The following is a 23,099-nucleotide window of genomic DNA, read 5'->3' as shown; positions in this document are numbered from 1 at the left end:
GCTGCGGAATAGGCGTGTGATTCTGTTTCTGTTACTCCAGCGAAGATAACGTAGAGGGAGAACATCGCCAAAAAACACGCGACTTTAAGGTAAGGACACTCAAAAAGCGGTTGTGTGGGGGAGGGAGTTTGACTGTACATGGCAGGTGCTCCTTTGCATTGTTTCAGTGCATGCCATTCACTGTACGTGGAGAAGACAGCGATTAGATGTTCATTGGCGCAGCTTTCCATTGAGCATCAGGCGCAGGTCGGTGTGCTGTCAGCGGGGCTCCCAGCTGTGTCAACTTGACAGGAGGAACATGTGAAGTTACGCCATTTGCCAACGCAGGACGGCACACACACACACACACACACACACACACACACACACACACACACACACACACACACACACACACACACGCACGCACACGCGCACGCACACACACACACACACACACACACACACACACACACACACACACACACACACACACACACACACACACACTTCCAAACTCACTAGCTCCAAATAGTCTTCAAAACACTCGGACATGTTGGTGAACCCAGAGTTGCATTCGTGCGTAATTGTTCGCTCCTGCTGCGTGTGTGTGTGTGTGTGGTGTGTGTTGTGCGTTGTGTGTTGTATGTCCCGGAGAGGAATTCGCGCAGGCTGCAGAAGTATCGCGTTCACACTGTAAAATCAGAGGTGCACAGCAGCTTAATTAACCATCTGCGAGAGCCGCGTAAAACGAGCCTGCATGGCGCTTGTTTGGGACAGGGGGCGAGATAATTCCTAAGGACCCCTCCCCCCGGTCCAGGAATACTCCAGGGGGGCTTCTGATAGCGTTTAGGATGCTGCACAGTTATTTGCTCCACCTGTGTGTTATGGGTGATTAAAGGCAGTGCGGTCGTGCCTCTCTATGAAGCCCGTTTGGCGCTGATTTGGATGGAGGAGGCTCATCATTCTCATTTCTGCTCTCACATGAATGATCTCAGTTAATAAACCTTTTGCTGTTTGATACATTCAATGCCTGCTGCAATACAGCCGCTCTTTTGGCACCGCTTTTCTGTATGTTATAGCATTAGTTGGATTATGTGGATAATGTGTGAAATATCCGATGGATCAGCCATAGAACATGGCTTATCCACACTGCGCAGATGTGGTTTAATAATGCTTTCTATTGAGGATTGTGGGAAATCTATGGTAAACCTTGGACTTTAGGCATTTAAGCTTGTGTTGTCTTTCAGTAATTCACTTTGAGTTAATTAAAGGGAGTAGAGTATTGCCTCTGATTCAATGATATATATTGCTCAGTGTGTGCGTAGTTTCTATGTGTGTGTGTGTGTGTGTGTGTGTGTGTGTGTGTGTGTGTGTGTGTGTGTGTGTGTGTGTGTGTGTGTGTGTGTGTGTGTCTGTTGTGTGTTACCTTAGTTAACGCATTAAAGGGGCTCCTGCTATGTGATATACTGTATTAGCTGAACGGTCTTGCATCCAACACCAAGGGCCTCCAAAACCACTTAACATGAAACCAAATATGACTCCATAACAAAGTGGGGTGTTTACTGACCAGCTATCCTGTGGTTTTTAGTGTCAGTGTAATGAATTATTAAAGTGACAGTAGTGCATCAACTCCTCAGCTCCTTAAGTACACATTGGCGATGAATACTCAGTCCCATCTTCCCCCTAAAATCATGAAAATGTAATGTTCTGAAATGGTGGGTGAATGCTGTATCCCATTGACTATTTTCTGCATCTCTTGGTTTCCTCTTGAGTCCGTTCTGCTTGCCCTGCAGTTTTGGGAAACAGCCGGTAACACTCCTAACCAATTTAACTTTTTTCGGTCTGCAAAATGAAAAGGGAGGTTTTGTTATAAAGATGGAGAACCTGCTAAATTTTGTCCATCAAATGGGAAAGAGGAGTCCGCATTTCTTCAAAGCACATTTTTGGAATAATCCTAATCCTCCTCTGTCCAAACAAACCGTCTCTTTTATATTCACTAGGGAATGCAAAACTTTAACAAAGCAAGATGCAATCAAAATGCAGGTTCACTGTGACTCAAGTCTCATTCATCCTTAAAATTGATTTTCTTGAACCAAGAAAAGAAGAATAGGCAATGAGTTGGACATTTCTTGCATTGCATAAAATCCCACTATATTTATTTATTTTACATCTCCTAAGAGGCTCGTTAATGATGCCTCGTCTCGATAGGTGCATGAAGATTAAATGGCATGTTCGCGTCTGTTTAACCTCTCTGCACACGCCGTTCTCGGGGAGAAAAATAGATGCAGGGAATGTGGCAAGAAACACCTTGATTATTCATGACAGTACATAGAATATTACATTACATTACATTACATTGCATTTAGCTGACACTTTTATCCAAAGCGACTTACAATAAGTACATTCGACCAGGAAGACACAACCTTGAAGAAAACAGAATCATATAAGTACATCAGGTTTCATAGAGCCAAACATTTCAAGTGCTACTCAACTGGCTTTAGATAAGCCAGTCCTTTATTAGTATATAAGTACTCTGTTAGAAGTTCTTTGTTAGTAATTCTATCGCTCGAGGTGGAGTCGAAAGAGATGAGTTTTCAGTCTGCGCCAGAAGATGTGTAAGCTTTCTGCCGTCCTGATGTCAATGGGGAACTCATTCCACCATTTTGGAGCCAGGATAGCAAACCCACGTGTTTTTGCTGATGGGAACTTGGGTCCCCCTCGCAGCGAGGGTGCAGCGAGTCGTTTGGTTGATGCAGAGAGCACGCGCTGGGGTGTACGGTTTAACCATGTCCTGGATGTAGGAAGGGCCAGATCCATTCGCAGCATGGTCCGCAAGTACCAATGTCTTGAAGTGGATTCTATCAGTTACCGGAAGCCAGTGAAGGGAGCGGAGGAGCGGCGTGGTGTGGGAGAATTTAGGAAGGTTGAAGACCAGACGAGCCGCTGCATTCTGGATGAGCTGCAGAGGTCGGATGGCACATGCAGGTAGACCAGCCAGGAGGGAGTTGCAGTAGTCTAGGCGTGAGGTGACGAGAGCCTGGACCAGAAGCTGCGTCGCTTTCTGGGTCAGCTGGGGACGTATAACAGATATTGAGATGTTTGAACTTCATTATCCTGCATATTTACTTCAGAAACAAACAATGTCTTGCCAAAGTGGTATAATGGCTAATATCTGACAGCTTATATGATTTTGTCAATACTAAAGGCATTAGTACACTTATTAATTGTCCTCAGCATTGATTAGATCATTAAATGTACAGACTCACAAGATTAAAAAGTCTACAGCGGCACTGTGCATTTTAGCTGAATGCTTGAACAAATATGCTAGCATGCTCACTGTGATGATGTTAACATGCTAATGGTAAGCTGCTAAAATGTTAAAACCCTGTTCACTATCTTAGTTTAACATGTTAGCAACTCTAGCAACTAATTTGCTTACTAGCACTTTACACTAAGTGCAGCAGAGGCTGATTGGAAAGCATTTAGTTGTACATGTATTATGCAAATAATATGATACATTTTGACCGAGTGGGCATGATAGAAGAAAAACCAAGGATTTCTGACCAACATAAATCATTAACACATTTCTAAGGGTGGCTGCAATGAGTGTAGAAAATGTCATGGCTAACTATTTGACAGTTGTCGAGACATTTCATTGAAACGACAAATGACAAACTAGAAGAAAAACCTAGTTTGATTCACCCACTAGAAATAATGATACCTACTTTATTTCAATCCATCAAGCAGATGTTAAGATATTCTGTAAAAGCCAGAAAATGAATTTTGCCTGTGGGAAATGATGAATAGCCAGGTAGATCACCAAAGTCAGTAAGACTCATCCTCTGGGGGCCATGGATGTCTGTACTAATTTTCATGGCAATTCACCAAACAGTTTCTGACCAAAGTGAGACACTGTCATCCCTCGAGCCATGCCGCTGGTGTAGTTAAATAGAAACCACAAGCTCAGTTTGCCCACCCAAAAGATGCCAAAAAGGAATGCGAACGTTTTATCATCAAGATCATACTATAAGGAAACTTAATTTGGACCAGAAACGTAGTTTGCTTAATGTAATTCACCGAGCATCATTGAGAAACGTAATGGTCTGTGGCCCTTTTTCCGAAACAATGTTATCAGATCTCCCTGTCGTTAATAGCTGCTCTCAGAATCACCATGACTTTATTCTTCCAATACAATCTGGCACTGATAGAGTATCCCTTTGCAACAAAGCTCCTTGTTATCATCTCCGCAGTATATCAAAGCTCCGTGCTCAATTCCTGCTGTTTTGCGCAAGCAATGGTCTGGATGACAAGGTGAAAGGCTTTGAGGCTTTTCACATTATTACAGTTGCCTCTAAAGACGACCACTTCAGCATAAAAAGGCAACGCAGAGGAGATGGTGCTATTTTAAAGAAAACCTCTGCATGTTGATTTGGTGTATCCGTTTAATATCTTGATGAATGAGTGCTGCCCATAAGAACAATTTAGGATAGAAAGAAAGATGGCTGTGCACATATTCCCTCCCGCTTCACTCTCTTTTTATGTTGTCTGCTCATTTCTCTCCCCCCCTTAGCTCTGACTCTTATAAACCATGCTGAGTGTTTAGCCATAAAGAGGCCATTTTGCATATTGCATATCAATAAAGAGCATTCAACTCCAGCAATGGGGGTTTTATTGGCCTCTCACAGACACAAGCAGCAGATTGCTTGGCCTTCATGCACAATATATGCCCGCAATATTCTGTCATGTGCTTTATGGAGGTAAGGTTTTAAGTTGTTGTTTGGTGATCAAGACATCAACCAGTCAACTTTTATGAATATGGAAGCAGTTTTTTTGGCAGCCATATCATTAAACCTCTCATGGCAACGGGAGTTAAAACAAATCAAAGTACAATTACAATGACCGATGTGAGGCAAACTCCTCTATAAGTGGATGAAAGTCCGCTCTGATGATCAGATGTGCAGAGATAAGAGGCATGGGCGTGGTTTTCTATCTGAATAACCAGGAAGCAGTTTTCTTTTCTTTTGCAATAATCAGCTCAGGGTCTGAAGGGGGCCACCATGACTGAATCATGGTTTAATCTGGCTCGCTTGCTAACATTCCTGTCGTAATTAACGGTATAACATTTTTATTTGAGTGGGGATGTAACTTTAGTCATTTAATGTCCTATCCACTTCTTCCTCACAGAGCCAAACAGAAAGAGATTACTGACATTATAAAAATGCAGTAATGGGATGATTACATTCTGCAGATGTGATTTGAAGCTTGAAGTAGGTACATGGATGATGCATTGGTTAAATGTCAAAGTAGATGACAAATCAGCTATCGTCAAAGCTTGTTGTCGACAATATTAGTCATGAACACAATGCATTCACAAACTGCAGCAGGTGCATTACTTATATCCAATTACTATTAAGTGGAATGAGTCATTTAGGATAGTTCCATGCATTTGAAGAGACAAGAAAAATACTAAGACAGTTTTAAAGAATTGGATGCAGTATGCACAGTGTTGGAAAAGTTAAAGAGACCAATTTTACACAGAAAACTCATTAAGAGTATACTGCCTGTTAAAACACTTGTGTAATGGCCTCTGGCTCTGGAGGGAGCTTTCCAAAATCTGAGAGTAACAATGAGGATCTTGGCATTGGCTAACATGTATTAATCTTTGTTTAAAAACTAGAGGATGTGTGTTAGGATGAAATATCTGAAAATGCCCCTGTAGAAATATTCAATTGTCTTTTGTCAGCTGATGGAAATCAAAATTATTTGTTGCTAAATGGTTGCTTTCATGAGCATTTTCGGATTACCCTCCCACGAACAAATGTGTTGTGTGCACGAAATTATTTCACAGGAAGTTACTTGAAGTAAAATGGGTTTTCTTTGGTTTTATTATAATTTCTCCTATCTCAAGTCCTCTGTTAGACTGATATGAACTATTCTTATTAACAGTATAATTGACTTTTGCAGGAATGCAATCCACATGCACAGCAATTGAGCAAAAATAATGAATGTCAGTCGGGTCAATATAATATTCCCTTAGGTATTAAATAGATGTTAAAGCTGCTCCAATTGTGCTTAATACCACCCCGACATTTTCTAAGTGTCTTTATAGGAATATTAATGCCAATCTTTCTCTCTGAGTCAAAAGGGCTTCCTCTTCCTCACTCCATGTTGGCAGTCTCAGAGTGTTGGCGACATGACAAACACTAATACAAAAGCAAGGCCTGTATTGTTAATCCACGTTCGGTGAAGTGAGGGCCTCTCACACACACACATGGATGCATTTTCATATCCTTTACACTTCTCTTTGAATTGTTAGCACTCCCCCTCATATCCATACAGACACCTCCACTGTTGATATAATGGAGCTGCTCTTCCTGGGTAGGTAGGACCTTGTTTTGACACATTTATCTGACCCGCTGCCATTGTTGCGGGTCAAGCCAAGCTAATAACCGTGATCTATACACTACATGCTCACAATACTCGTGCAGGGGACTCATTGTGCTGAAGATGATGTAATGGAGAGAAACATACCCACCCAACCCCCAACCCTCCAATACGATCTCTTGTATTTGAATGGTTTTGTGGATGAACAGAGCTTGTAGGCGAGCGGTAAGGTTAAATAGGCGAGGGTAATTGCTGCAACCTATCTGGGTGGAAAAATGTTTGCTCGTGTTCCCAGTGTAGTCTTCTTCTCTTATGCACTTGGGCATGCAATTGATCCCCTTTCCACCCTACCAAGCCACAGCCCGTGCCCATTTCTAGCCAGGCGAGTTGGCCTTTCTGCATGGGGGTCTTTAAACTCTGGGGTTGTCTGTTTGCCCACTCTGTGTGTTTGTCTGAGTGGTTGTTGGTGTGTGTGTTTTTGAGGGGTGGGGGTAGCGGTGGATGGATGGGTGTTGGGTGTCAGCTGGCCCTCTCTGTTTCTTTCTGACTGACAGTATAAATGAGCGAGCGCTGCAATGATTATGGGCTGCATTGAAAACTGCGGCAGAATGATCACTGAGCATTTCAGGGTAAATCAGAGGGACTGGGAGAAAAGCAGAGTATGAGAGAAGCTGATTTGAGGACTGTGGCTCAAGTGCTTGTGGAAATGAATCATATTAGCATATGTTCATTCATACATTGATAGAGGAATGTGTGTTTGTGTGTGGAAGGGTGGGTTTTAAATGTTGCCTTCTTTGATGATTGATGAATTTACGTGTTTCATGATTGATGAGTCAGCCATTCGTTGCACAAGTCATATAGTATAAAAATAGGACTTCATGTGTGTTTCTGAGTGTGTGTGTATCTCCTTGTACTCACAGTAAGATACAATAGCGTCCAACCTATCCAACATGTTTCCCACCGCGTTGATCGCTGCCCAGGAGATGTGTGTTGCATTGCATATTCTTATTGTATAGTAATTGTCAGGGGGAATACACACATTCAGCTGAGTGCTTCCCATGACAATCTTGTGCAGGAGACATAACATAAGCAGCTAGCTCCTAGTTGTGAACATGTCCTGCATGACTGCATTGATTGGACCCACTGTTTCCATGAACATAAAATGTGCAATGTGGAGGAAATGTCAATGTTAATCGAGTGTATACTCTTAGTACTGTAAATGCAAATAGCTGTGATATTCGATTAGTAGCATGTTAAACATGTCGTTAAAATATCATTAAAATGTTTTTCTTTGAAATAAATTGACCGTCCGTCCGCCCTACTTGGTGACTGTTACCATGCCTGGCAAATCTCTGTTCTGAAATAATATACCGTGTTTTAGAAGAAAACATTGTCTTAAAGGGGCACTGTTATGCTTTTGGGGTTTTACCATTTCTGTAGTGTGTTATAAAGGTTAGTGTACGTGTAAATGGTTGGCAACGGCCAGAACTCCTTTGTTTACTTCTGTATCCTAGTGACCTAACTGTACAACTTGTGCTTTTAGCGCTCCAACACATTGTACGTGATAAGGGGGCGGGACATCTCTAAGCGGTTGACCAATCACAACAGAACCGGCCAGCTAACCAATCAGAGCAGACTGGGCTCTGGTTTCAGACGGAGGGTGAAAAGAGGTGCTGCAGCACAGGCAGTATGAGAAAAATAAAGACCTTAAAGATTAAACAGGAAATCGATTTTCTGGCTATTATTATCAAAATAGTTGGCTTTTTTTCCCCGATTGACGATTTATCATTGCAGCGAACTGTAGCTAGTTAGCAACAGCACCCTAACATTTGCAGCTTGTGTTAAACCAGATCAACACTCTTGTATTCCCTTCTTTAAAAGAAGAATCATAAAACACTTTTCAAAAGCGTTTAGCCTGATTCATGAAGAAGCCCTGAAACAAGTTGATTGATCTGATCTGAAATGATCTCTCCCCGGTGGCAAGTAAATGGGAATGACACGAGCAGACTTGAAGCCGTTTTAAATGAAGTAGTATACTGGATTTTGTTTATGGTCATGGCATTGCTGTCCCCCTTACTACGGCAGCATAAGAGGGATGTGTTTCACCTAAAGATGATCAGAGGGTGGAGAGGCAGGAGGGGGAAGGCGCGGATAAAGAAAGGGGGGGGATGATGGCCTAATGGAGTGGATGAGCAATTGTGTCGATGACTCAGTATGAAGGGAAGGCAGTCGTTTGATGAATGGGTGATCGAGGGGAGCATGGTGGGAGGGGGAGAGATATGAAATGATGGAGAGGAGTAGTCTTTAAATGCTACATCATACAATAGCTATTCATTTGATTTAGCCCCATTCTCCATACGAGGTGCATCATTTTAAAATGTCTGTGTGCCTTTTCTCCTCTTTTGCTGAGTTTCAGTTATTCCTTTAACTTATTCCTTCCTTCATTTCCTCTCCTTCTTCTCTGGCTCCCTGCATGCTTTATCTTGCCTTCACTATTCCCTGTCTTATTGCTTTAATCTTTCACTTTTCACCATTCCTCTCCTTTCATACTTCCTCCTTCCTTCCTCTTTTTTCCTTTTCCCCTTCTCTCTTTGCTCCATTCATCATCTTATTCCCACCCCTCCTCCCCCATCTCATCTTCTGCCTATTTCCCTAATGCCCTCTTAATATCTGCTTCTTACCCTGCTTCCATTTTCTAGGCTGTGTCTCCCATTTTCATTTCACTACATTTCTCTAACCCCTCAGCCTCACTCTTATAGCTGTCAAGCTTAATTCCTCCCTGTCCTCCGTCCTCATCTTCTTGCGACCTCTACCTCCCTGCCCCTTTGTCACCCGCTCCCCACAACAATAACATTTTGGCCTGCATCACTCTGCATCTTTCCTACCTATTATACATCGAGCGGTCCCTTGCCTTCTCTCTACAGCCCTCTCATTCTCTTGTAAGCGGGGCAGGTGGCGGTGCAAGTACACGCTTTCAGTGGGACATGCCTGCACTCAGATTTAAATAGATAATGGCAGAGCCCTAGCGCTTGTTGGGCTCTCTGAATAATGCAGGAGGTCCTGAAGGCATTGTTGCCAGGCATCACTGATGGTGACATGCATAGGCCAGCTCGCAAACTTGCAATATTGATATCAAGAGAGAGGAAGGGACTCAGGGTTGGTTATGTCTATTTTCCCTCTATATGCTAGCTTTGTTCTTAATACTTAACATTGACCCTTAAGCTGAAGGGAGTGTTCTTTGAAGGAAAATTGACATCACTTGTTTTATCAGATATCCAATAGCGTTCACGCATGGCTTTTGACCGTTGCGACAAGGTTATAGAGCCACAAAGTCAGTATAGGGGGATGGTTGTCGTGATTTGACACTTTAACAAAACGTTGGATGTTGATTCATGAAGCAACTTTTAATTTTCCATTTCCTACGGACAACCTTTCTTTGACCATTTTATTTAAAGATTTTAGAGCTGATGGTGTCAGGGATGTTAGGAACCCATAGTCAGTTCATGTTTAGCTTTGGTAAATGTTTAAAATTAGCGAGGCTGCCCTGCTTCACTGACACAACCTCTTTCTAACGTGGATACACATGTTGTAGTTATTGGAGGTAATGATGAAAGATTAGACTTTTCTCTTGTGATACCAAAACCAATACCAATGCGAGTATCTTTTTGTGTTGAACTAATGGAGCCATTAAACATAAATGTTTTCTTCGAATGAAAGAAAAAGAATGAAAAGAGGTTAATCTCGAGCCATGCTGGCAGTTCAATTTCATTCGCAATCAAGCAAACTTCCATATTACAGCCAAGAATACACAGCCAATTCCTACGCTATGGTGTGTGACAGGTGTATTTACTCCATTTTAAAATTCAATCATCTCCAACTTGATAGCGGGGGCATACACACATTTATTTTTGGAACTTAAAAAATGAGTAATTTCTTGGAATAAACTGTTTTTCATCATAAATCTCTGTAAACAAGGAAACATCGATTTTTGTTTTGACGCATCAAACCAAATTCTACCAGGCACACATTAAAGATATTCTGTATTGGTGTCATAGGTGTTCAGGAGGCAGTGCCATTGGAGAATGTCCTCATTAACCACTGAGATCAGACCACAGAGATAAGATCACCAACACAGTTCTCTTTATCTTCTCTCACTCTTTCCTCTGATGCCGGCTGATATTGTCATTTGAGCTCATGTCATGCTCTCATGAAACCTAATCAGTGGGGGGATTGTTTCCCACAAGCCACTGCACTAATAACTATCAGTGTTATCCATTCTGTCTTGATCACTAATCTGTTGGACTGTCGGGCAGCTCATCTGAGATTGCTTGGTCTAACAGAACAGCCATGATTTCTAACACCTGCAGATAAAAGGAAAGATTGAGACTTTAAAGAAAGCATTTTCTCTTCATATATATATTAGCCCGTGATCGTGTGTGCTTGCCAGTCTATTCAGTCTAGAGGATTTCATTTCATTTTCATTTCAAACCTTTATTTAACCAGATTGGTCCCATTGAGATCATAGATCTCTTTTTCAAGGGAGACCTGCAGCATATAGGTTCCACATGAAACATAAAACAATAAAGGACATTATACATTATATTTACAGGATACATAGTTATAGACATTTACAAGTGCCCATTGTATCAGCAAGCATTTCATTTAGCCTAGCTTTAAAAACATGCAGAGGAATGAGATTGCTCAGTTTCAATTCTTGCTGAAGATTGTTCCAAGCAAGTGGAGCTGCGCACATAAAAGCTGTCTTACCTGAGACAGTCCTTGCTCTTGGCACATCTAACAAGACCACATCATGTGACCTCAGACAATAGCTGCTTGCAACTCTCTGTGTTATCAGCGAGCAGATATAATACGGGAGTTTACCCAACAAAGCTTTATAGATAAAAGTGTACCAGTGACTGAGCCTCCGTACAGAGAGAGATGGTAAACCTGCCTTGGTATACAGTGTACAGTGATGAGTAAGCGCTTTACAATTTGTGACAAATCTCAGAGCACTGTGATACGCAGCATCCAATTTGCTCAGGTAATTGGCAGGTGCATTCATATACAACAAATCCCCATAGTCCAGCACAGGTAAAAAGGTCACAGTGACTAGCCTTTTCCTGGCCTCAAGCGAGAAACAGGACTTGTTTCTGAAAAAGAACCCTAGCCTAACCCTCAGTTTTTTTAGCAGGTTATTGACATGAAGTTTAAAAGAGAGACAATCATCAAGCCAGATACCAAGGTATTTGTAACAGGCAACAACTTCAAGTTTTGTTCCTTGCGTAGTTACAATATCTAAAACAGGCTCTGGATTCTTTTTAGCTTTTGAAAAGAGCATTACCTTGGTTTTCTCAACATTTAAAAGAAGCTTTAGTTCAGAGAGCTGAGTCTGAATAGTGTTAAAAACAGCTTGTAATTTAACAACAGCCTCTTTAATGGAGGGACCTGCACAATACATTACAGTATCATCCGCATAAAAATGTAAAGTAGCTTCATCCACATTATCACCTACACTGTTAATATATATGGAGAATAAAAGTGGTCCTAAAACAGAACCTTGTGGTACACCATTAGAAATGTTTAACCACTCAGAAGACAGCCCATCAAAGTGAACACATTGGGACCTTTCAGAGAGGTAGTTCACAAACCACCCCACTGCATGGCTGGATATGCCTATACTGAGTAGCCTCTGCTTTAAAATGCGATGATCAACAGTGTCAAACGCTTTGGAAAGGTCAATAAACAGAGCTGCACAACTCTGCTTATTATCTAAAATAGTAGTAATGTCATTTACCACTTTCATTGTGGCAGTGATGGTGCTGTGTTTCTTTCTGAAGCCTGACTGATGTTTAGACAGGATATCATTTATACATAAAAACTCCTTTACTTGTTCACTCACAAGTCGTTCGAGCACCTTAGCCAGAACTGACAATTTAGAGATTGGCCTATAGTTATTTAAAATAGTTGCCTCCCCTCCTTTCAGTAAAGGCAAGACATAAGCAGACTTCCATACTTTTGGAATTGTGTTCGTGCTGAGGGAGAGGTTAAAAAGAGAAGTAAGAGGTGGAGCAATAAAATCTGCAGCTATCTTTAAAAAGAAAGGTTCTACGTTGTCCGGGCCAGCCGGTTTCCTAGGATCTAACTTGGATAATGCTTCATGAACAATACCAACAGTTAAAGGAGTAAAACTGAAAGGGTTTTCCAGACCACATTGTTCAGAGTCAAGGATTGGAGCGTTCACAGGAGCCACACAGCCAAACAGAGAGCCACAAGACACAAAATGCTCATTAAAACAATTTAGCATAGTTGCCCTGTCCGATATAGTGCCAGATGCTGTGGTGAGGCACGGAGGTAGCTCATTTGGGATATCACCAGTGGAAATCGATTTTATGGCTTTCCAACATTTCCTAGGATTATTCAGGTTTTCTGTGGTAACTGACAAATAGTACTTTGATTTAGCACTTTTTATTTGGGATGTGAAGCTATTTCTTAGCTGCCTAAAACGTAGCCATTCTAACTCTGAGCCTGATCTCCTAGCCTTAGCCCAAGCATTATTTCTCTCATGAAGGAGACTGGACAGCTCAGCAGAAAACCAGGGATTGTTTCGTCCCTTCACTCTAAATTTACGCAGAGGTGCATGTCTATCTATAATTTTCATAAAACCAAGATAAAAATAAGACCATGCAGTTTCTACATCAGCACACAAATTGATTCTACCCCAATCAAAATCATGTAAAAAACCCTGCTCCACAAAGTGTTTTTTGTCTCTCTTTGTGATGATACGTGGTTTAACCTTTTGGACCTTAGTGTCCCTAATTGTGGCAACAACACAGTGGTCACTCACATCATTAGCAAATACTCCCACAGATGAGTATTTATGTGGAACATTTGTTAAAATTAGATCAATTAAGGAGGATTTATTTGGGGACTTAATATTTGGGCGAGTAGGACTGTCTATAATCTGGGTAAAATTCAAAGAGGTACACAGGTTTTTAAAATCCTCTGACACAGAAGTTAAGCAGTGCCAATTAAAATCACCAAGCAGCACTATTTCCTTGTAGGAAAGTTGCGATAACAGTTTTGCCAATGACGATAAAGAGTCCTTGACAGCCGAAGGGGCCCTGTAGCAGCCCACCACCATGAGCTGTTGACCCTTTGTTACCTCAATATTCACGGCTAAAAATTCTAGCTGTTTACTAACAGATTTGGAAACCATATTAGTTACACAAAACGTATTTTTCACATAAATGGCAACGCCACCACCTTTTTTAGGCCGGTCAGTACGATATACACTGTAACCATTTATGTAAATGTCAGAGGCCAAAATGGATTTATCTAGCCACGTTTCTGATAAAACAATGACATCAGCATCAGCAGAACTCGCCCAAATACGGACAAAATCTAATTTAGGTAACAGACTACGCACATTTAAATGAATTAAACCTAGCCCAGATCTAGATATAAAATCAGCAGGAGTAGCTATTTGACTAATACTGCTAGGTGGACCTGGATTTGGCTGTACATTTCCTGATAGTAACAACAATAAAAATACCAAGCACCTTTTCCTCTTAATCAACACACATACATTGTCAGCTGTTCTAGAGTCACCAGCAAACTTCGCGAAAGTGAGATTAGAGTTTAAAAAACAATTCTGAAGGACCATCGTGGCAGGCATGTGAGAAAGACAAACATTTTCCGAAATGAATGTCCGCGAGAGTGCAACCAGCAATTGTTTGTGCAACACCTCCGAAACTGTACAGGGGATGTCCACTGCGGGCGGCAGAACATACCCGAATCCAGTAGATTTTTCAGGACGACTAGCGATCTTCTCCTTGTCCAGCACAGCCAAGAAAAGGCACAGCAGAAACACGACACCCGCCATTCTCCCAGTCCAGCACAACAGTATCCACGCTGTTCCCGGAGCAAGGTGGAGCAGGCCTCAGCTACAGCAGCACAGCAGAGTAGAGAAGGTAATCCCACCGCGTTACACCGGCTATTTAATCCACTTTACATCTCCTTTACATCTCCGCCGGTAGCACAGGCTCGGAGAGGAGCGGCGATACGCGGTGTGAGTAGCGGCGAGAGGAGCAGCAAGAGGAACGGCAAGAGGAGCGGCGATACGCGGTGTGAGGAGCGGCGAGAAGGGCGGCGAGAGGAGAGCCGGGACCACACTTCCGACTCTTTATCTCTGCAAGAGTTGCTCCCTCTCGTGCTAAATCCACTCGGCGGGCAAAAGTAGGATCCCAGAAGTGATTCGCCCAGTGTGGAGTGGCTCCTGAAACCCTTCCCGACGTGCCTTTAGTGGAACTAAAGATGAGGTTGAACGTGGCCCTCATTCGGAACTCAGCAAAGGTGGATCACGTCTCAAAGCTGACGGCAAAAACGGAGAAAGTCATTATAAAATAAAGGCGCTCCAAAGAATGACAATGTGGCCCATTGTCTCTCAGTATGCTTGCTGTGCACCAATGCTCGAGGAAAGAAGAGGAACAGAAAGTACAGAGTTGTGTTTATGAACTTATCTTGTTGTTTTCTCTCTTCACTACTTTTTCTGTTAAGGTTTCTCCTTTCTTACTTTAAAGAATACAGGTTTGGTCCCTCAGGGTGCATTTTAGGGAGTTGTTTGTGTGTGGGCGCATTTGACTGTCTGTCAGAGAGAAAGGGAGAGTAGTGAGATAGAAATGGAGCAGAGACAGGACTAGACGGTGTTTGATCAGTGGGGTTCTGAGTCACACTGGGATGTGGTGGTACAGAGGAGAGGGAGCAGAAAAAACAGACCAAATGTGAGTTTTGATAAGGAAAGCATTAGTGGTCTTCTTCATGCTTCAAGGTGTCTTTCACAGAACAAGCACGTGCAGAGACACATATGCAGTCCTTTTTCTCTCTTTATACTGCCTCTGTCTCTGTGGGGGACTGTCTTTGAGTTATCTGAGAGGTAGATGAAGCAACAATCCTGTCATATATTGGCCATCTATCAGAAGTATGGTACAGTGGGTGCTGTCTGCTGTCAGCAGTTATTTCCAGAGATGAGGAACGTGGAGCCCTACAAGCTCCATTTTTACACCTCCAACAATGCCGAGCCTCCTCTAGGATGAAGTTGTGAAGTGTGATGTGTCACTGTGTAACATACAAGTTGCAACTTGAAAGTTTGAAAAGTAAAAAGCCAATTGGGAAGTGCCTTATGCTAGAGCAACTCCACTGGTTGCAAAAAATGTGTAAAAGATTGTCTATGAGAAAATGACCACCCATCTCTCTTGATGTATTACCTCAGTAAACACATTTCTATTTAGATTGGGGTTCAAATCACTCGTCTTAGTGTTATCAGATGAGGGTGTTGTTCATGTTTTAGTTTAAGAACTTGTACAGCCTGTCTTCAATATATAAGGTTAATTGTAGGATTTGGTTGTGTCAAAATAACTTTAGTTGTACTTTTGGTGGTGACGGCCAAAATGCTAAACTCCAGGCTTTATAACAGTAGACTACAAATCAATATCACAGTCACTTTCACTGTCTTATATATGTCATATTGCTTGTCACCGGACATACATATGATAAACCAATTTAATTATGATCCATACTGTAGCACTCCCAATCCCCACAAGTTTGGGTTTGGTCATTAAAGTTTAAAATACAATTGCAGTATGTGGAATCACAAATGTGCAAACTAGGATGCTGGCAATGCAGAAACTATACAAAACAATTGACAATACATCTATCAAAGAAGACCTTGTGTAGATAACAAATAAATAAAGGTTCATCTTAACAGTTAAAACTGAATATAATGAAGTGCTACTTAGTGATTATGTGCTCCTTTGTTGAAAAATTGTAATATTGCACATTAGGACACAGTTGTCCTCTTAAGCTGCCAAGAAACATGGCATTAGCTGAGACCTTATTACGATTACAACTTTCAAAATTTAAATCGATTCCTGACAGCCTATCTCCATTTAGTTGTCACATTCTGATTTCGCTAAACACTGCATTTATTTAAGCCTCATTATTTTATTTTCCAGATGATGGAGTTCATTATTTAAAACAATAATCATTTGACAGTTGAATGAAAACAGCTCTGCACAGAACTGGGTTTAGTCTGCAAGTCTGTAATTTCAATTTTTTCCCAGAGTAAAACTGTAACCTCTACAACATGTCATTATAACATCAATGCTAATGTTCTAGTCGGAGCCAGTTTGGGTGAAATGTGGCTGGTCTGGAGGAAGGTCAGAGAAGCAGGAGGGCCCACAGCTGTCACACAGCTCTGACCTGGCTGTGTGTGAGAGGAACAGAGATGTAGCAGCCTGACATGATCCTGCAGGACCCTGACCTCTGTCTGCAATGTGACAGTCACAGCTAATGAGAAAACACACTCGAATACGAGGCATAATCCAGAGAGAATACAATTTAATTGAAAGATGAACCCAATTATTGGCTTTGACATGAAGACAGGTGAGACAGTATGAGCAGTGGCAGTACACATGTTCATTTCAAATATTGTCTATGGTTTACCTTTCACAGAATAGTTCTCATTTAACAGGAATACTTACTACGCAAGGGGTGGTGCCAAATAGTGGCTTTGTATTTTGGTCATAAAAGAAATAGCCTCTTATTGGTGTTTGAATTGATCAGCCATTACTTCCAGAAGTTCCCAAGAGATATTTCCCTCTCATCTTTGTTAATTACCTTTCTTCAGCCTCGGATGTTTGTTTTCATGCAGTTTCACGCCAGCCATGATCAAAACTTCATTAACGTGCCCACTCGTTTGCCGAGAATTCTCCAGACAATGAGCGGCTCTATTCACACAAGGACTCAAAGGTATATTCCCAGACTTTAAACAAATGAGGTTGCACTGCGAAGTTGGTTTGAAGTCCAAAATATTTCTTACATACAGCTTTTTGGGATAATATTAGATCATCTCAGTGCATGTGTGAAAGGGGTTAAACAAAAGTTGTGTACTGTATGTTGTTGGACTCCTTGCTGTATAAACGTTGTTGGCAAAAGCAGAGCCATTAGCAGGTGAATGAACAGACAAGAGACAAGCTCAGCAGGGGGCAACACTAGCAAAGTTCACACACACACACACACACACACACACACACACACACACACACACACACACACACACACACACACACACACACACACACACACACACACACACACCTGCCTACCACTGTGACAGTCAGTTGCATTTGTTGGATCACCGGAGGGCTACAGGACCATTAGAGACTGAGCACAGCCTGAGTTCTGGTTCCTACAGCACCGACTAATGGGATACATTCACCACCACTGTGAGTGTGTATTTCTATGTCTGCGTAAGTTACACACATCGAACCATTTGGTATATGTGTGGGTGCACTTAATAAACTCCATGACTGTAAATGCATGAATGTATGTATCCCACCATCCGTATCATGCTACTGGTTTTCAGCTCTTTGTCAATGTTCGCTGCGCTCATCATGGATTTACTTTCACACCCCTGGGGATGTTCATCCAGTGTTTGAAATATTTGCTTCGTCAATACATTTGTTGGGGCTTTGGACAAATGAAAAAGGATGTTCTTTTTTTGTATTTTTCATAACAGTGTTTTATTACTGCTTACTGTGTGCTTGACACCTTGATGTGCATGACACCATATAAAGATATGTTCTTTTGGAAACAAACTAGCACTGATTGGATTACACAGTCTTTTGGTTCATGTTTTACCTTGTTCAGATTCTGAAACACAGCCTGTGTTCTCCATTACCGACTGAGAGCATTGTATCACCTTTATGCACATAATTCATTGGCAGGTTGCAACGACAACTTTCCATGTAATCGTTCAATTCCATTTTAAAAGGCAATTTGCAGAACCAATCTCCAAATTGTTAGTGTGCAAAGGTTAAATAGTATTTATTTTGCTCTGTTTTGGCTTTCCTTTTAAGTGAAAGCGGACAGGAATTAAGAGCGTGCTGGGATTGTGTGTTTGTGTGTGTATGAGTGTGTGTGTGTCCTCTGAGCTCACACTGCTGCGCCCTAGGCAGCCCAGTGTGACTACTTTCTTTGACAGCTCTCGGAACTGGTGTTTATGTTTGTGCAGGCACAGAAATGTGTGTGCACTTTGAGAGCAAATCCCACAGCTCATATATATACATAGCTCCCCCTTCAACTTATATGATTCTTCCCGTCACTCACTCTTGACATTTTCTAACTTCGATTCTCCCCTTCTTCCCTTCTCCTTTCATTTTTGAGCTTCCAATATTAGGTTTTCTGCTTCGGTCCTTCTGGCTTGGAGGGTTTGGAGGTAGATGGACAAGGTGAGGGTTGAGTTCAAGAGAAAATATGTTAGGGTCAGTGGTGATTGAGAGTCTGGGAGATGAAGGACAGGCAGAGAGTGAGAGGTTGGATGAGGGTGCTGGAACGGAAGGAATCAAGGAGGGAGGATGGTCAGGGTGAAGGTGAGGTGAAATGGGAGGAAGGGGAAGGAAAGAGGAGGAGGGGAGGTGAAATGGTTAAAAGTGGAGGGGGGGTGCAGTAAGGGGGAATGGTTGAGGGATTATTTAACAGCAGGACTGTGTTCCCTTTAAGCCAAATTGGGGACATTTCCGTTTGGAATATGTTTTCTGTTGGAAAATTCACAAACAAAGCGGGTATTTTTTCTTCAAACTATTTGGTAAACCTCATAATGGAGAGAGATCAAGCCACTTTCACAATGCAAATCTACTTGTTTGAAGGGTTTTTCTAAATTAAGTGGAATGCGTTTGATTTGTGAGGTTTGATTTTATGAAAACTTTGCCTCATACAAAATACAACATATTTGAACCCAACCTTTAGTTAAGATAATTAAAAATTAATAAAAGGAAGTAAACAATATTAAAGGAATAACTGGGAAACCAGATTTTTTGTTCCCCTCCTAAGAAGTGAAGATAGTGTGCTGGAATTAGGACTTCCATAGCCTATAGCTTAGAATAGAGAGGCGAAGTCCCTCCCTTTCCGGAGGACCTCCATGGGACCTTATTTCGGAAAAATTATCTATTGAAGTCAATGGCGAGAGAAAAGTTATCTTTCGATCCCGTTTGAATTGTGCCACGAATTACACATATGATGTTTGTCAATTTAAAAGATAATGTTGCAAGTTAAAACACTTTTTTGTTGCCGTAAAACTGTGAAGTAAGACTTTTTTTGTGTGAAACCGCTCAAAGAACTACATCTCTGGTCTCGCACAACAACACACGTCACCAGGATGGTCGTCACTACTGTCTTGCCAAAAAAGGGATTGCCTACCCTCACTATCACCACAATGAAACACGTCCAGAAGAATGTCATGCAGGCGTGTCGCTTGGCCTGGGCATCCGGCATCACATTTCCCGTGTTCAGTGAATGCAACAGAGGCAAGACACCAGACCAATCACCAGAGAGTTGCATGGAGATAAACGTGTCTTATTGGCTGATAGGTTCTGTGACAATGTTTAAACTGTCAGTCGGACTCGGAGTTTTTGAAGATGGACATAAGAAAAAATGTTCTTAAAAAAGACGACAATTCTCAAGTGGTTGCTCACACAACAACCCCAGAGCCACCACTCGAGCCAGGTAAACAAGGTGTGTAAATGTCAGTAAACTTTCAAGTTATGCGAACATGTAAGCAAAGCATAAATTACAGCTACGTTGTTGACGTTACTTTGAATTGCGCGGGTAAGCTAAACCGAAGTAGCCAGAGATATTAAATTAACACTTTGTCATACAATCTAAATGTTGTGTTTTTTAGCATTACCTGGTGATTTAAAAGAAAGCTCTCTGGAAAATGTTGACTTACTGTCAGTGTTCGACATGAAGCTAGAAGCTGCCTTACATTACACAGTCACAGGGGAGTGATTTGTAAAATATCCATAAAGAAAAAGTTAATCTGTTTACAGTTCTGTTTCATATGGGTGTTGAAAGATGTATCCATATCTCTTAATTTTGCTCTCAAAGTGCACCAGATTGATGCTTTTAACTTCAATATTTAAAAAGAAAATCTTCCCGGGGAAGCATGCCCCTAGACCCCCCTAGAGGAGGTTAGGTCCGCCCCCCACTTATAAAAATAGCACTTTACCCCTGCTTACACCTATATGCCATGAGCTGATTATCGATCCTTCATTGTAACAGTCGCAGGTGTACTGTGTATGTGCGTGTGGGGAGTGTTGCAGTAGAAAATTCCACTGTAGCGCCCGGTGCCTTAATGTACCTTAATGAACTGTGGGCTAAGCCCCGAATGTTTCCAGGTCCAGGAAATGCCCCTGGTTAAGGCTAATAAAAATGACAAGGCTAAGACTGTAATGCTAACTAACGTGCTAGCTACTAGCTAGGTAGCTAACTTGATCCAGCCACTTCTGGTCCTTTCATCAGACGGGAAGCGAAAGAACGAGCAAGACCCATTGCTGGTATGATAACAACCTGGTAACACTAAGCACCCAGGCATCTTGTTAAAGTTATCTTATCTTAGCTATCTCTTATATTTAGAGGAGTAAAACAATTATGACATCAGTTATGACATCACTTACGCGACTCTGGGATTTGTAGTCTTTAGTTATTATTAATTATTAAGATTGACAAACATCATATGTGTAATTCGTGGCACAATTCAAATGGGATCGAAAGATACATTTGTTCTCCCCATTAACTTCAATACATAATTTTTCCGAAATAAGGTCCCATGGGTCGGAAGTAGATGGGCGGGACTTCGCCTCTCTATACACACTGAAAGAATAGGGGAAAGCTAGCTAGATTTGTTTGGCTAGTAAATCATCTGAATGTAAATCATATTTCACAGTAATACTTGGTTCAACTTTGATGTCAAACATCTCATGTTGGAAAAAAGCAAGTATTTTCCCTCAAATGTTGTACAATTTCTTTAAGATTGGGCAACAGTCCTGCAGATGTAACCAACATCACTGTGAGATAAAATCATGTGGTCATTATGCGGACAGATAACCTTCATGGTTTACATTTACATTCATCCATTGAAACGATACGTCTTCGAGTTGAGGTCTTCTGTCCTTGTTTTCCTTCTGCCCTTCTCCCTCTCATTCCATATTCAGTGCAGCCATTCAGGTCAGTTCTAATTACTGGGGCCCAATTGGAATTGGCTTTTCAATTTTTGACGCTGCAGTCGTGGAAATCGCAAGGTGCCAGCTTTCTCCCACCCCCACCCCGCTGCTCCGAACCCTTCTAGTATGACTTAATATGCCTGATACATCCACCTCACTGCACCAACACTTTGCAATGCAGAGTGTGTGTTTGTGTAAGACAAAGGAAGAAAGAAGGATGAGGCTATTACAGTAAGTCACACTAAGGCCAGGCGGTATGTGAGGTGAGAGCTGTGTGTTTACACAGTGAGGATGTGAATGTTGCTGTGTGTGTGGGTGAGAGAGAGGGTGCCTGTGTGCTGTGCATCTGCGTGTTATAAAGAAAAATTGAGGGATAACAGTAGTTTCTGCGAAGAGAAGGAGGGATGGGAGTGGCAGAGAGAGTCTTTCTTCTGTCTTTCCTTGGGTCCGCAGTGCAGGAGAAGAGCAGATTAAAGTGGAGACGTTGCTTTTGAAGTTGGGCAATGTAGAAGAAACAGCACACACACACACACACACACACACACACACACACACACACACACACACACACACACACACACACACACACACACACACACACACACACACACACACACACACACGGCACGCATGCACACTTTTTCCTTATAGCCTTGTAAAGTGGAGGAATATCAATGCTGTTCAGGCTGCCTTCGATTCAAACTGCCGTTATGTGATCCCTCGCAACGTTTTAAACCTTCTCTCGCCTAAACGACAAAAATAAAAACTCCTCTATAAAAAAAACATCCCCTATTTAACTGAGAGCAAGGTGATAAAGTAGTAAACACAATTAAGTCCTGACTGAGTTGTGTTTGTTGCCGTTGTGGGGATTTGGAGCCTGGGTCCATGCAGATACACTCGCAGCCCCAAAAGCACACTCACTAGCACAGACGGGAAGGGAAATTACAGCTGTAAATGTTTGCAGAGGTGGTGAATAAGAGGATTAATCGTCCAGTTTTCGACACACACACATAAAGAGACACACATTCATAAAAACAGTCGTGCGAGCCCAGTGAAAGAGGCCTAAATATGAGTCTGATGCAGAAATGTCAAGAGGCAATTGTAGAAGTAATATTCAGACTGGTGAAATGTCACACTCACCCTCCCATCAGTGAGTAGACTCTAACCTGCACCCCGATGCCATTTATTAGTGGCTGAACTAATGATAAACAATCATCATCGTCCTCTTCATGTTAATGATTGTGTTATAGCGGCAGCACGCATGATGCGTTTACCATCAGCGTGCGTGTCAGTGTGCGCTCGAGTAGCGGGAGGATGTGTGTTCAGTCACCCCTACTAACGTTTGTGTGTGTGTGTGCATAGTCACATCCACCCCCAGCTTTCAAATCAATTTATCAAGCATTTATGGACATTGACGGTCGAGCGGTCATGGAGAGTGATCAGGCTTACATTCGCCAGGGTCGTAGTGAAGTGGCCAAAGTGACAAATCCTGAATAATACTGCTGATGACACTCAACGCTATTTTGAGCTCATAAAGCAATGTGTGTATGGGGAAGAGCTGTCGAAAATAACCTCAGAATAGCAAGGGGCTCATAATGTGAATAAATTGGATCTTAATGTCCTTGTCAAGTCGAATGGTTTCCCATTTGAATTCTCTGAAGGCCGGTACAAGCACAC

The 23,099-nt window shown here is 42.0% G+C and overlaps 1 protein-coding gene across 1 annotated transcript in view; it reads left to right on the top strand.

Annotated features, from left to right (window-relative positions):
- Positions 1 to 23,099, top strand: part of dlgap3 (discs, large (Drosophila) homolog-associated protein 3) — a 152,480-nt gene continuing 129,381 nt past the window's right edge. Inside the window, exon 1 of the mRNA XM_034095241.2 lies at positions 1 to 89. The gene's annotated coding sequence lies outside the window, so the exon portion shown is untranslated. The remainder of the gene's footprint in view (positions 90 to 23,099) is intronic.

The sequence above is a fragment of the Pseudochaenichthys georgianus genome, chromosome 11, assembly GCF_902827115.2.
Source record: "Pseudochaenichthys georgianus chromosome 11, fPseGeo1.2, whole genome shotgun sequence".
In the NCBI taxonomy this organism is placed as follows: Eukaryota; Metazoa; Chordata; class Actinopteri; order Perciformes; family Channichthyidae; genus Pseudochaenichthys; species Pseudochaenichthys georgianus.
This window is presented reverse-complemented; position numbering and strand designations above follow the sequence as displayed.